The sequence below is a fragment of the Zophobas morio genome, unplaced genomic scaffold (assembly GCF_036711695.1).
Source record: "Zophobas morio isolate AGI-343-1 ecotype UQ-CSIRO unplaced genomic scaffold, CSIRO_AGI_Zmor_V1 ptg000011l, whole genome shotgun sequence".
In the NCBI taxonomy this organism is placed as follows: domain Eukaryota; kingdom Metazoa; phylum Arthropoda; class Insecta; order Coleoptera; family Tenebrionidae; genus Zophobas; species Zophobas morio.
This window is the reverse complement of record NW_026972116.1, coordinates 18,567,762-18,582,396: the sequence shown is the minus strand read 5'-3', so window position 1 is coordinate 18,582,396 and position 14,635 is coordinate 18,567,762. Positions and strand designations below refer to the sequence as shown.

Below are 14,635 nucleotides of genomic sequence, written 5' to 3'. Positions count from 1 at the left end.
AAGTGATAGAAAGTATTACAGTAACCGAATAAGATACAGATTTTAGGGTTAAGTCAATTATAGTAGTTAAACGAAAATCTGAACCGCATTCTTTTAAAAGCTCCCAAAACATCAGATTCCTCTCCACAAGTAATTATTTAAAAATTCTGAAAAACTTTTTCGCATTTATTGCAGTCTACTTACACAATAATTTTCACTTAAACTTAACTTTCTTAATAATTTTATCTAGAATAAACGATAATGAGTACGAGTTTTCGCAACTATTGTTAACAGTTTCCAAAATGAACCATTCCTACTCTAGGAAAATTTTGTAGTTTTTCCAAAGAACAATAACAACACGTGAACTCGGAAGTATTAAATCAAGGTATAATTTTTAGGTCCATTTTTATATTGGCTGACTCAATTTATACTACTGTGTAACAGATATTAACCGGCAGCTATCATGTAAACGTGTTATTGCTACCGATAATCTCAAATTTGTATTAACTTTCTTTTAAGCGTGGTTTTATGTATGGTGATTCATTCTGATATTCAAATTATCCACTGAATTTTAAGTTGAAACAGTTATGCAGCTAATGTTCTCTTTTTTTACAGTTGTGTCCCCCAAAAACAAGAATATGTTATCACTACAATCGATAAAACCCATCTGATTTGAACCAGCGCAAAACGTCATACAAACCTAACCAATAATCAACATTTTTATGAGTAAAAACAGCAACTTCTATTACCCCAGCTAACGGTGTTGCCTGTTTTTCACTCATAAATTCGCCAATTTGTATTCGTTACCCTTATTAAAAACAAATGCATTTTACTCAGTTACTTAACCAAGGTAACGATCTTGATCAATGTCATCAGATAGCTCAGCAACTTTATCACGTGAACCTAATGGTCAATCTCACGAACGTCCTTACGGGCAAATATTATGCAAATCACCATTACGGTTTTTCACCCTGTCAATATTAACAGAAATTCGGATTCGTCAGTTGGTTTTATTATTTCAGTATGAACCTAGAAATTTATAATCGTCCATAGAACTACTATTCTCAATGTCAGCGACAATATTAGATGGAGATACTGCTTTCAATCTATTAAAAAGAGTTCTTCCGTGGCGCCAGCTCATCAATACATGAAAGTTGTGTTCAGAGTGTTTACAAGAAGTGTACTAGTTCCCAGATGGTCTATAATATTTATTATAATTTACAGTATTTTGTATTCTTCGTTCACTGTTTATTTTGAACTTCCCAGTAAACACAGTTACGTCTTAGCGATGTTAATGCCATTTAACTCTGTCTACGATCTTGTTAGCTGTTACATCCCAAACTGCGTACATTTGCTTTCCCTGTGCTATGTAATGTAATCAACAGTGACCCATGCTTGTAACATACTGGTGACATCCACATTGTTTCAGACTAGAGACGTGCTCGCTGGTACATCATCATAACGTTGTGTTAGTATGTCGCTAGATTCTCTATATTTTGATGTATCTGTTACGTTTTATTTTAAACGCCAATATAACGTATTAAATGGACATAGACGTTACGTATATATCGCAACATCGTAAACATATGACTCTCAGTATATTTTATTAACATGATCTATGCGATATGAATAGGCATTTCAGAAAGTCTAGTTACCATTTAGGGATATGGATATGGAGAGTAAAATTTAGAGCTTACAGTAAATTATTATTTTATTCAGTGTTTGAAAAAATATAATATGTAATAAGTAATAAAATACAAAAATTAATATAAATTCATAATATAAATAAATAAATATATACATGATTTCCTAATTCGAAAATAATACAATATAATTTACACTTAAAAAAAGACACAGAAACTATAAACTGTCGTTGTTTTTTCTTTCTTCAGGCGTTGACTAGAATGCCTTAGCCACTCTGAGCAGCGTTGTTCTACTTCTTTTTCTATTGCGGAATGGGTCTTCATTGTAATTTCTTCAAAAATAAAAATTGTAATCATTATATTTATTGCAAAAAAAAATACCTTTCATAATATTCATTGTTTTTGTCCCAGCCATTTCGGAATTTTCCTACCGAACAAACAAGCTACAGCAAATTCGCTGATTTTTTTTTTTTAATATACGCCCCACATTGTTCTTTTTCCCATTACCACCTATCTGGGACAATAGCAGTTCCTGAAATAAGAAAAGAAGAAAATATTTTTATGTGTATATATCATTTATACACATAATATATATATATAATTTATCTAGTCCTAATTCAGGGGAAAAAAATATATCAAGATCTACACCTCATTCAGTGCCATTTGTTTTCATCTAAGCAACACACAGCAAAAATAAAGAAAAAAATTAGTCACAATGGAAACTCAAAAAATCATTGCCGCATCATTTACATTTAACAAGATGTTCCGTATTTGTTTCTTGAAACTGGAGCAGCAATTTAATTACTTTGAATCCGTGTGACAATTAAAGGATTTTTTTTCCCAATCTATTTGGAAGTCACCGCGTATGTATAACATACAGGCTGCTTCATTATAAGACTTTTCTGCAACCCACTATGTATGTAACGTGTTAAGCGAAATGTGTCATGTTTAGTAGGTTCCTAAAAAGTGTTATATTATTACAGGCATCTACCTGTATATAATATCCAAAATTATGTTATATGTAAGTACATATAAATATATTTAGTCCAGTCATTTTAGCATAAAAAAGGGATCAACCTCGGAATGAGAGACAATAAGCTGAATTTTTGTATACGCCTTAATTTTGGCGTTCTAAAAGTTGTCTCAAAAGTCTCATGTATGCGTCGTAAGTTATTCAAGGTCAAAGGTCAAGAAAAACAGTTTTTTGCAATTATCTCAGTTTCTATTGCTCCAATGATGTTAATAATTATTATCATAATTGTAGAGCACAAAATTTGGGACAAATTTTATTTGAAATATTTTTTCATGCGCTCAATCGTTTTTGAGATAGAGGACAGTGAGCGCGCAGCGCTCGTCCATACGTACTGTAATGTTTGTATTATTAATCAATTAATACATTGTATTTAATAACATTTTACATATTTTCAATATATTCATAGAATAATACTTACCTACTTTGTGTAATTAAAAACTCATTTAATGAAATATTTATTGTATATCTCAATTTATTTATATCTTTAAAATGTGTAAGTTTTTAAATACTTATTTTTCTATCATGATTATAACTGGGAGGTCTGGAAACAACAATTCAGGGCACCGAAGATGACGATGATGAAACAGAAATTCCCGAACGTCCAGAAGATGACGGTGAAGAAGAAGAAAATTGATACTTTTGTTCTTTAAATTATTAAAAATTTATAGATTTTCACTGCAATCCAATTTCAATCGTAAGAAATATACAGCTGCTGAATAAAGATAAAATTAAAATATATTAACTCGTTTTACTTCCTTAAAATTTACTTTGAAAAAATTAATATAACTTTAAGATATATAATAATCTAACCTAAGATATACTTACAATAAATATGTCATTTAAAGAGTTTTTAATTACACAAAGTAGGTAAGTATCATTAAATAAATGTATTGAAAATATGCAAAATGTTATTAAATGCAATGTATTAACTGATAAATAATACAAATTTTTCAAAATTCAAGGTAGTATTCACAGATATTCACGGTTGATTGCATTACAGTATGTATGGATGAACGCTGCGCGCCCACTGCCCTCTATCTCAAAAACGATTAAGTGTATCAAAAAATGTTTCAAATAAAATTTGTCCCAAAGTTGTGCTCTACAATTATGATAATAGGTGTTAACATCATTAGAGCAATAGAAACCGAGATAATCGCAAAATAATGTTTTTCTTGACCTTTGACCTTGAATAACTTACGACGCAGACACGAGATTTTATGAGACTTTTGAGACAACTTTTAGAACGCTAAAATGAAGGTATATACGAAAATTCAGCTTATTATCTCTCATTCCGAGGTTGATCGCTAATTTGACTGGACTAATTGTATTTTTTTAACTTACAAAGAAGCCTGCTTGTTGTAGTAGGCAGAGATAATCTTCTAATTCCTCAAAATTTGTTTACCTGTGGTCTTGGCGGCATATCTTCTATTACTGTTTTCTTTTTGATTTGTCACATTTGATGACGTTTTCATATTGGAAATTTGTTCACTCGTTTCCTTTAGAATTTCTTTTGTTTGGCACATATTTTTTGTATTTGTTTCAAGTCTAGAGTAAAATTATGTTCATTAGCACCTAGTTCATAAAAAATTGCAGTAACATACCTTTGCAACATGTTGTGGCAAAGCGCCTCACTTTCAAAAACAATCACCATAAGTTCTTCAAAATCAGCGGGCGTATCTTCAGTGATTAATGGTGGTATTTCCAGCTTGTCTGAAAAAACTGTTGTTGTTATTTACGTACAGTTATCAAAAACAACAGAAGCATGTAAAAATTAAAATGATTACTTCATTAGAATTATATTAACTTACCTACTTAGTGTAAATGAATGAATGGCACAATTTTCACAAAACTGCATTAAAAATGAAGTGAGTTACGGATTCACGAGAAAGGTTCGGTGGTTGTGAACCAAATGGCTAAATGGAATTCGACAGCTTCACTGTGAGCGTGAAGTGCAATAACCATAAATACGGAAAAAAGGGATCGTCCGACTCATAGACAAACCAAACCAACAAAGGTCCGACTGCACCCCCCAAACATCCGGTGGATAGTACCTAAATGCAGAAGTTGAGCGTCATTTTTTCATTAGATAAAATAAATTTAATAATATCAAAATTAACCACTCTCTAGTTTTTTTGCTACCCTTCATCGCTTTATAAACGTCGTTATAAAATCAAAATTCGACGAATGAACTCTTCAAAACCTTGTCCCGTTTCAGGGACAATGGGCAAAGAATTTTTATGGCTTTGTTTGGGTCGTTGGGTCTTCCCTATATTACCCCAGATGTTTAAGGTGACCAGACGTTCCGATTTGATCGGAACTGTACCGATTTCAATACTCTAATAATTCCGATTTCAAATTTCGTCCAATAAATATTCCGATTAAAACATTCGTTCCGTGAATGTTCCGATTTCTATAAATCTGATAAGAATAAAGATAAATCCTCGGATAAATCACTAATTTTCATGAATAGTAATTTTATTTTGTGAAAAATTGGGAACAAAACTTGTATCGATACGGTTGTCAGCAGATGTCAGTACTGTTAGTATATTACAACTAAAAATTTTCAAAGCAGTTATATATCAGATTACGATGGAAATGGAAACTAATGTTCCGATTTCGGACTTTTGAAATCTGGTCACCTTACAGATGTTCTATTTATAATTTGCCAAGCAGGTACTTACAAAATAACATTTCAAGTGAACAAGTTTACAGAAATAATTCTTAGAAATTATTGCAATGAAAAAAACTTGTCTTTGGTATATTTCTAATAAAGCCGTTGTATTTTTCGCTCTAAATATAATTATTAATTAAGCATTACGAACTCACTGACGAAGGTCACTTTTTAAAGAATACGACGACCCACATCTAATTGACCATATAATCTTTAACAATAAATTTCAAATAATACCATAGTGGTTTTTTTAAATTTTGATAAGGTGTTGTAAAACTATTTCTGTTACTGTTTTCATTCCAGGTACTGTATTTACGTCGGCAAAGAATGCGGTACGTGGGATTTTAGGGGCGGAAACGTATACCTGCTTAAATACTCTACAGTGGTGTCGAACGAAGACAACAACAGAAACATACCCGATGTATTGGTTATTATTAGAGAGCGAATTTTATGAAATTTGCATATCCGTTATTTTTTGCATATAAATCTTGATATTTAATATGTGAACGAATTATGCTAATTAATAACTGGGAAAGGTTTGGGTTTTATGGTAGTTTGGAGGAACCACTGGGTGTTAAGCCATCCTTCCAGGTAAATTCGGGTCCTAATTACTTTTGGAAATACCGTTCATTTCAATATTTTTGTTCGTTACTTAAGTGTATTAATGGTATGTTTTATGGTGGTCGAAGGGACGTTATCCTATTATTTTTCATTGTGAGTTTGCATTTAAGTATTTAAAGCGATAGAGATGTGTGTCAATATGTAGATAACTCAAATTAATTTATGAATTAAACCTTTTCCTGAACTTATTCTTCAAGAAGGAACTGTGTTTTGTTGTGCCTGCTCTAATCCGATAAGTATTTTTACATCTGTGGACGCAATACGCAGTTTTTCTATTTACAAATACATACTTTAGAATCGCCGGAAAAATTTTTGTTAGAATATTTCGAAAAATATTTAAAAATAAATTGTTACCAAAATAGTAATTAAATAGTCGACTACTACTATTTTTTAATTCGTTCTGTTTACCTATATTTATTTTTGAGTATAAGAATATTATCTTAAAAAATGTCATTTATTTGTCAGTGAGATCTAATTAAACACTTTGCAATGTGATTTATGTATTTTTTGTAATAAAAGGTAAAGTTATTACGCTTTTTTTTATTTTTGGAGCATGTGCAACTGCATATCTCTGCATATGTTAAGAAAGTTATTGCATATTTGCATAAATTTGATGCATGTCATATGATCATATTTCCCAAAATTTTGCTGCATATTTTCCGCTCTCTAGTTATTATACATACACTCTATTACCGACATTAAAAAAAGTCAACACTATTTCGTCATATCTGCTGCTTTATTATCTGTTTTCAGTTAGTTACATATTGGATATGAAATTAAGTGAATTTTTTGAATAAATAATAATTTAAAGATCAACCACGAAAATACTCAATTATAATTATACATTATACATTACCAGTTTATTTTAGAGCCCAAGATTACATTGGAAAAATCTAAACTTTTGAAAATTTCATGTTAAACAGATATACCTATAACTGAATGCGAAAGTCAATACACAAAACTCGATGATCAATTATTGTTTCGTATTCAAATTATTATTTATTTTCCTTACGATCAAAGTGAAGAAATTATTTAATTCATTTTTATTTAAGAACGATATCGCTGACCTTGAAATAGATTAGTTTTTTAATTTCGATTTTTTTCTTTTTGTTGCTTTTGTTGCCGATCAACATATTTTGCATTAGAATTAATAAAATAATGAAATATATCATTTTATTTTTCGAGCTCATTTCAAAATTCTGTATATGTATAATTGTTCCTTTTTGGCAGTGACGCATAGGCAGAGGTTAAAAAATAATGTCTCATTACTAGTCTTAATTCGTATTACCTGTTAGATGGGACATTTTCTAATTCTGATCATAACCTATGTGCATTAAGTCTCTTGTTCTGTTTTATAAAGCGCAGGTCGTTATGGACATATAAAAATAAAATTATAAATAAATATAATTACAGGAAATATAATATGAAAAAAAAAAAATTAAGAGCAACTCACTATTGGCGTCATCTCGCTTGTGTAAGATTTAAGACAGAGAAGAAATTTCTTTTTTTAAGACTCAGCATCTTTTGTTTATGAATATACTATTTACCTGCAACACAAACATAAATAATAAATATAAAATAGAGCTATATAATACTCGATATGTATGTTTTTAAATGTTTTTTGCTGTTGCCCTGTCAGAAACGTTAATTTTCGATTTAACATGCCATTTTGTAAAATCAACTGAAAAACACTTTGCATAATTAACTAATAAAAATAAAACATTCCGAAGCATGTATATATATATTAATCAGATAGTAACTACAGTTAACATTACTTATTGGTTACATAACCGTAGTACTCCATTGTGATGTTACAAGGCTTACCTGCCAACTATATCGCTGCGACACAATAATGAGATATCTAGTAAATGCAGTTAACATTAGGTGTTAGTTACATAACAGGAGTACCACAGTGTGATGTTTAAATGCTTATATGCAAGCTATATTGCTGCGACATAATAATGAGATATCTAGTAAATGTAGTCAACATTACGTGTTTGTCACATAGCATGAGTACTCCATTGTGATGTTATATAGCTTACGTTCCAGGTATATCGTTAAGACATAATCATGCGATGTACTTATTGTTCTTTTGTGAGTACGTACCTGACACGTCAACATCACAACTGTGTTTACTGGGTTTGTTCATAGCAACAGGAATTATCCATTGTTCTGTACAATCAAATTGCGTACACTTGTCTTTAAACTACGTAAACTGAACACGTGGTTATTATTATAATGGGTTAATGATATTGTTTAATGGACAAGAAGTGTTACTTTTAGCTAAATGCACATTACTAATAAATGTTTTTTGGTTGCAAGCCCAATATTAATTCAATTATCACCAAACAACTATTAAAATGTAGTTATTTAATGATGACAATATAAGTCAGTAGACTGTTTCAACGATCAGGGCAGGTTCTGTCTGAAAACCTTCAGGCAATATTTTTGACCTTAGTTTATTTGCATTTTTGTTTTATTTTTCTCCATTATAATGTTTTCCCATTTTACTTATCTTTTTGTTTCATTTAGTTATCGACTGTCACATTTTTATTTGTTTTTGTTACAGTCCATAATGACAGTGTAAACAAGCATATTTTTTCTGGATGTACGTCACGTTTTGACGTCATTTTTGTCTAAAATCTTTCAAAATCATTATTTTTGACACCCATTACTTAGAGTTTTTTCAAAGTCGAAAATATTTGGTTTTTATTTACATGCCGGAAATTCATGAATTCATTTTGACGTCAGACATGATTTATTTCCATACGTGGCGTCATTAATATACATAATGTGTTAATTTATGTATATTCTAATATTTCTAGTTTAGCTAATTCGAGATAATATGAAGGTAACGTCGGTACGATGCCTTATTATAGAGTCTAGTTTTCTTAGAAATGAGAGGTACATGTTTGTTATCTAGTGCGGTTGCAAGCAAAGTCCTGAGCTTGTTAACACGTGCTTTATTGTAATCACTAATCAGCTATGCATTGTACTACATGTAAAAACTTTTAAAATACGTCCCTTCCAAAATAATAATCAAACAGTTTTATTATTTTTATAGCTTGCAGCCAATTTTTTTATAGTGATTAACGCCAAATATTAGTAAAAATTTGAAAATATTCGATATTTTTAGTCAGATGTCAACAAGTTGGTTCCATTCTTTACTTACTTAGTACTTTTGCTAATACTCGAAGTACACACATCACAAAAACCACTTTTAAAATCAACATTTTTTACATCACTGCGTCTATGTATCTTCATCAAACACTGCAATGGCATTGACTTCTTCTATTAATTTTGTAGTACGATACACATTGTGCGAAAACTACTAAAATAGAATAAAAAAATATATCAAACTACAGATTTTTTTTATTTTACTTAAGTCAGCTTATCACAATAAACTTAACGACAAAGTTTATCTATAATAACATGTCACATAATAAAAATGTTTAAAATTACAATACGTTTTCAATTGAACCGAGTAATTACCATTTGCGTCAAGATTACTTTATATTTATGCGTCCATAAAATTATAGTCTAGGTATTTGAAAAAAATATCATTACATGGGAATTACGTGGACGTAGATAAACCTTGGTGCAATATCGGTATTGATATCATCCACGATGTTAAAAAAAAGCACAGACGGAAAACAAGTTATGGTTCACCTTCAGTCAATACTTAATAATTCTTGAGAGTTTTGTTGATTAAATTTTGGATTCAAAAAAAGCTTGTCTTAAACTGCTTTTTTATTATTTATTAATTCACTAATTTTGTAAACACTCAAATGTCAAAAATGTGCACTTGTTTAATCTGGTTTTAATTGTGCAAAAAATAAGGTTCGTGCTGGTTTAGCGGAAGGAGTAAAATGCAGTAATTATTTTGTTAAAAAAAGTGTAACTCCTGGTTTTATTATTGCGCAAAGTGCTGCAAAAAACATTCATTGTTTTGTTTACACAAAAATGTTGTAGACAAGTTTTCTGGCTCAAAACATTCATTGGTTACACAAAAATCGGTAAAATGTTGTAGACAAGTTTTCTGCTCTGGATCATTTTATTGCTTTACTAATTTTGTGAAACTTCCTGTGTAAATATTAATTATATGGCATAAAAGTAGATTAATAAATGGTAAATTTGGAGGTCATCAAATTTTTGGTTTACGTTACACAAAAAATTAAATTAAAACAAACGACAGACAGACGGAAATGGAAGACCTGCTTTGACTAGGCGCTATGAAATATCGAGAAAGAGCGATAGGTATACTAAAAAATTTTGCTTAAACATAGCGTATTTATGCTCTCGGGACGAGATTTAAAAATATTCGGTTTGAAAATACATATTTTTTTAAATCTAAAAAATTGCAATACTTCCATGGACTTCAATGGACGATTCTGGAAAAATTCTAGGAGCTAACGAAGACGTGAGACGAAACACTTCTGGAGACCGAAATCTATAAGAAAATATCTTTAGTTAATTTTCCAAATTAGTCAAAAACTGGCCGAAATTTTAATAGATGTGAAAATTTTGAAACGTTTTTGTTTGGAAAAAGTTGCCAAAAAAATCCGGAAAATATATTTCGTTGTGTTGATCTGAAAACATTTCGTGTTTAAGCTCCCGGGACAATATAAAAATATTCAATTTCAAAAAATATATATTTTTTTGAAATATAAAAATTGTAGCACTTCTGTTGGCGATTATGGAAAAATGGTAGAAGCTATAGCAAAAATTAAGCCGAGATTAACTTTTGGTGTATGAGAATGAGAAAATGTCTTCAGTTAAGTTTCGAAAATTGTCAAAAATTGGCCGAAATTTTCGTAAGGAAAAACTCTGGTTTTGAAAAAGTTTGCAAAAAATTCCCAAAAAATCCTGGAATTTTTTTCGTGGTGCTAATTCAAAAAATCATAGTATTTTTAATGCTCCCGGAGCGAGATTTAAAAATGTTCGGTTTGAAAATATTTTTTTTAATTCAAGAAATTGCAATATTTCAGTAGGTGATGCTGGACAAATGGTAGAAGCTATAAAATAAATGAAGCCGAAATTAACGTTTCGATGTCGAAATTTATGAGAAAATGTTTTTAGTTAAGTTTCGATAATTGACAAAAGTTGGTCGAAATTTACATAAGTGCACAAAAAATTCTGGGATATAGATTTCATCCTGCTAATTCCCAAAAACATAGCGTGTTTATGCTAGCGGCCAAGATTTAAAGATATTAGGTTTAGAAATATATTTTTTTAAATCCAAAAAGTTGCAACAATTCGGTGGGCGATTTTGAAAAAATAGTGGAAGCCATAGGAGAAATGGGACCGAGACTAACTTCTGGAGATCGAAATCTATGAGAAAATATCTTTGGTTAAGTTTCTAAAATTGTTGGAAATTGGCCGAAATTTTTGTAATATTGAAGAATTTTGCTTTTGAAAAAATTGCCAAAGAACTAAAAAAAAACATAACGTCTTTATGTTCACATGTTGACATTTAAAAAGATTTGTTTGAAAATATATATTTCTTTTTAATCCAAGAAATTGGAAGACTTCAGTGAGAAATTCTGAAAAATGGTAAGAGCTTTTTTGGTTAAGTTTCCAAAATTAGTCAAAAATTGGCGGAAATTTTAAAAAATTTGAAAATTTTGAAACATTTTTGTTTCGAAAAAGTTGTCAAAAAATTCCGGAATATATATTTCGTTGTGTTGATCCGAAAACATGTCGTGTTTATGCTCCCGGGACGATATAACAAGATTCAATTTGAAAAAATATACACATATATTTTTTGAAATATAAAAAATTGTAATGTATTTCTGTTGGCGATTCTGGAAAAATTGTAGAAACTATAGCAAAAATGAAGCCGAGATTAACTTCTAGTCTATGAGAATTGAGAAAATGTTTTTAGTTAAGTTTCGAAAATTGTCAAAAATTGGCCGAAATTTTCGTCATGTTATAGAAAAATTTTGATTTTGAAAAAGTTTCCGAACCAATTCCCAAAAAATTCAACAATATAGATTTTGTCGTGCTTATTTCAAAAAACGTGGCGTGTTTAATGCCCCCGGAGCGAGATTTAAAATTATTCGGTTTGAATTTTTTTTTTAATTCAAAAAATTGCATTATTTCAGGCGATTCTGGAAAAATGGTAAAAGCCATAAAAGAAATGAGGCCGAAATTAACTTCCGGAGGTCCAAATTTATCAGAAAATGTCTTCAGTTAAATTTCGAAAATTGTCAAAAACTGGTCGAATTGTTCAGAGCGCACTGAAAAATTTTGATCTAGAAAAGTTGCCAAAAAAAATTACAAAAAGTTTTGGAATATAAATTTCATTATGCTAATTCCACAAAACATTGTGTGTTTAATGCTCCCGGAGCGAGATTTAAAAAATTTGCAAAAAAATATATTTTTTTTTAAATAAAAAAATTGCAATATTTCAGTAGGCCATTCTGGAGAAATGGTAAAAACTATAAAAGAAGTGACGCCGAAATTAACTTCCGGAGGTCGAAATTATAAGAAAACGTCGTTGGTTAAGTTTCGAAAATTGTCAAAATTTGGTCGAAATTTTCTTAAATGCATTGAAAAATTTTGGTTTTGAAAAAGTTGCCAAAAATCACAAAGAATTCTGGAATATAGATGTCATTGTGCAAACTCCAAAAAATATAGCATGATTATGCACCCAGGCGAGATTTAAAAATATTCCGTTCGAAAACTGTAATACCTGCTTCAGTGAGCGAATCTGAAAAAAATATAGAAATATGGAAGAAATGAGGCCGAAACCAACTTCTGGAGTCCGAAATTTATGACAAAACGTCTTTAGTTAAGTTTCGAAAATTGTCAAAATTGGCCCAAATTTTCATATGTAGGTACCTATTGACAAATTTTGGTTTAAAAAAATTCAAAAAATACAGAATATATAATTATTTTGTTGTGCTGATACGAAAACATGGTGCATTTATGCTTCCAGGACGATTTAAAAATAGTTATTTAATTTGAAAAAGTATATTTTTTTAAATCCAAAAAATTGCAGACCTCGATTGGCGATTCTAGAAAAATGATAGAAGGTATTGCAGAGTAGTTTGAAATTAACTTCTGCTCTATGAAAATTGGGAAAACATTTTTTAGTTAAATTTCGAAAATGTTCAAAAATTGACCGAAATTTTCATAAGGAGATAGAAAAATTTTAGTTTTGAAGGTTTCTAAAAATTTCCAAAAATTTGTGGGATATAGATTTCGTCGTTCTAATTCCAAAAAACATAGCGTGTTTAATGCTCCAGAAGCGATAGAAAATTTGAAAATAATTTTTTTAATTCAAAAACTTGCAATATTTCAGTAGGGCATTCTGGAAAAATGATAGAAACTATGAAAGAAATGAGGCGAAATTTACTTCCGGAGGTGGAAAATTATGACAAAATGTTTTTGGTTAAGTTTCCAAAATTGTTGTAAATTAGCCGAAATTTTCGTAACGGTATTGAAAAATTTTGGTTTAGAAAAAATTACCGAAACATCTGGAAAATATAATTCGTTGTGCTAATCCGAAAACAGGGTGTATTTATGTTCCCGGGACCATTTAAAAATATTTAATTTGAAAAAATATATTTTTTTTAAATCCAAAACTACTTCGATTGGCCATTCGGGATAAGATAGAAGGTATAGCAGAAATTAGGCCGAAATTAACTTCTGGTCTATGAAAATTGGGAAAATGATTTTTTATTAAGTTTAATTAAGTTTCGAAAATTGACAAAAATTCGTCGAAATTTTCATAAGGATATGGAAAAATTTTAGTTTTGAAAAAGTTTCCAAAAACTTTCCAAAAAATTCTGGGATATAGATTTCGTCGTGCTAATTCCAAAAAAACATAGCCTGTTTAATGCTCTCGATCGAGATTTAAAAAATTTGAAAATATTTTTGTTTTCATTCAAAAAAATTGCCACGTATGAGTAGGCGATTCTAGAAAAATGGTAGAAACTACAAAAAAATGTGGTCGAAATCAACTTCCGGAGGTAGAAATTTTTGAGAAAATTTCTTTGGCTAATTAGTTTTGAAAATTGTGAAAAATTGGTAGAAATTTTCATAAATGCATTGAAAAAGTTGGCTAAAAAAACACAAAAAATTCTGGAATATAGATTTCATTATGGTAATTCCAAAAAATATAGCATGTTTGTGCACCCGGGCGAGATTTAAAAATATTCCGTTTGAAAATATATTTTTTTTAAATCCTGAAAATCGCGGTCTTTCAGTGGGCGATTCTAAAAAAATCGTAGCAGTATAGAAAAAATGGGGCCGAAACTAACTTCTGGATGTCGAGATTTATGACAAAAAGTTTTTGGTTAAGTTTCGAAAAATGTGCTGAAAAATGTTACTTTTAAAAAAGTTGTCAAAAAAATCCCAAACAATTCTGGGATTTTTTTGGTCGTGCTGATTCCAAAAACATATAGCGTATTTATGGTCCCCATGTAATATTTAAAAATATTATGGTTTAAATTTTTTTTATAATACTGAAGAATTTTGATTTTGAAAAAAGTGGCAAAAAAGTCCCTAAAAATTCTAGAATATAGATTTCGTCCTGTAGGTTCATGATTCAAAAATATTCGTTTAAAAATATATATTTAACTTCTGGAGATCCAAATCTATATGAAAATGTCTTTGGTTAAATTACGGAACCTGTATAAAATTGGCCGAAGTATTCATTGAAGGGGTTATTGAAAAATTTAA

General features: G+C 29.9%; 1 long non-coding RNA gene across 1 annotated transcript; it reads right to left on the bottom strand.

The window, feature by feature from the left end:
* Positions 1-1,819: 1,819 nt before the first annotated feature.
* Positions 1,820-4,144, bottom strand: LOC135126547 (uncharacterized). Its single transcript, XR_010280061.1, has 3 exons — positions 3,997-4,144; positions 2,004-2,154; positions 1,820-1,954 (listed from the first exon to the last, which is right to left on the bottom strand). It is a non-coding gene; the product is annotated as an uncharacterized LOC135126547 (long non-coding RNA).
* Positions 4,145-14,635: the final 10,491 nt, after the last annotated feature.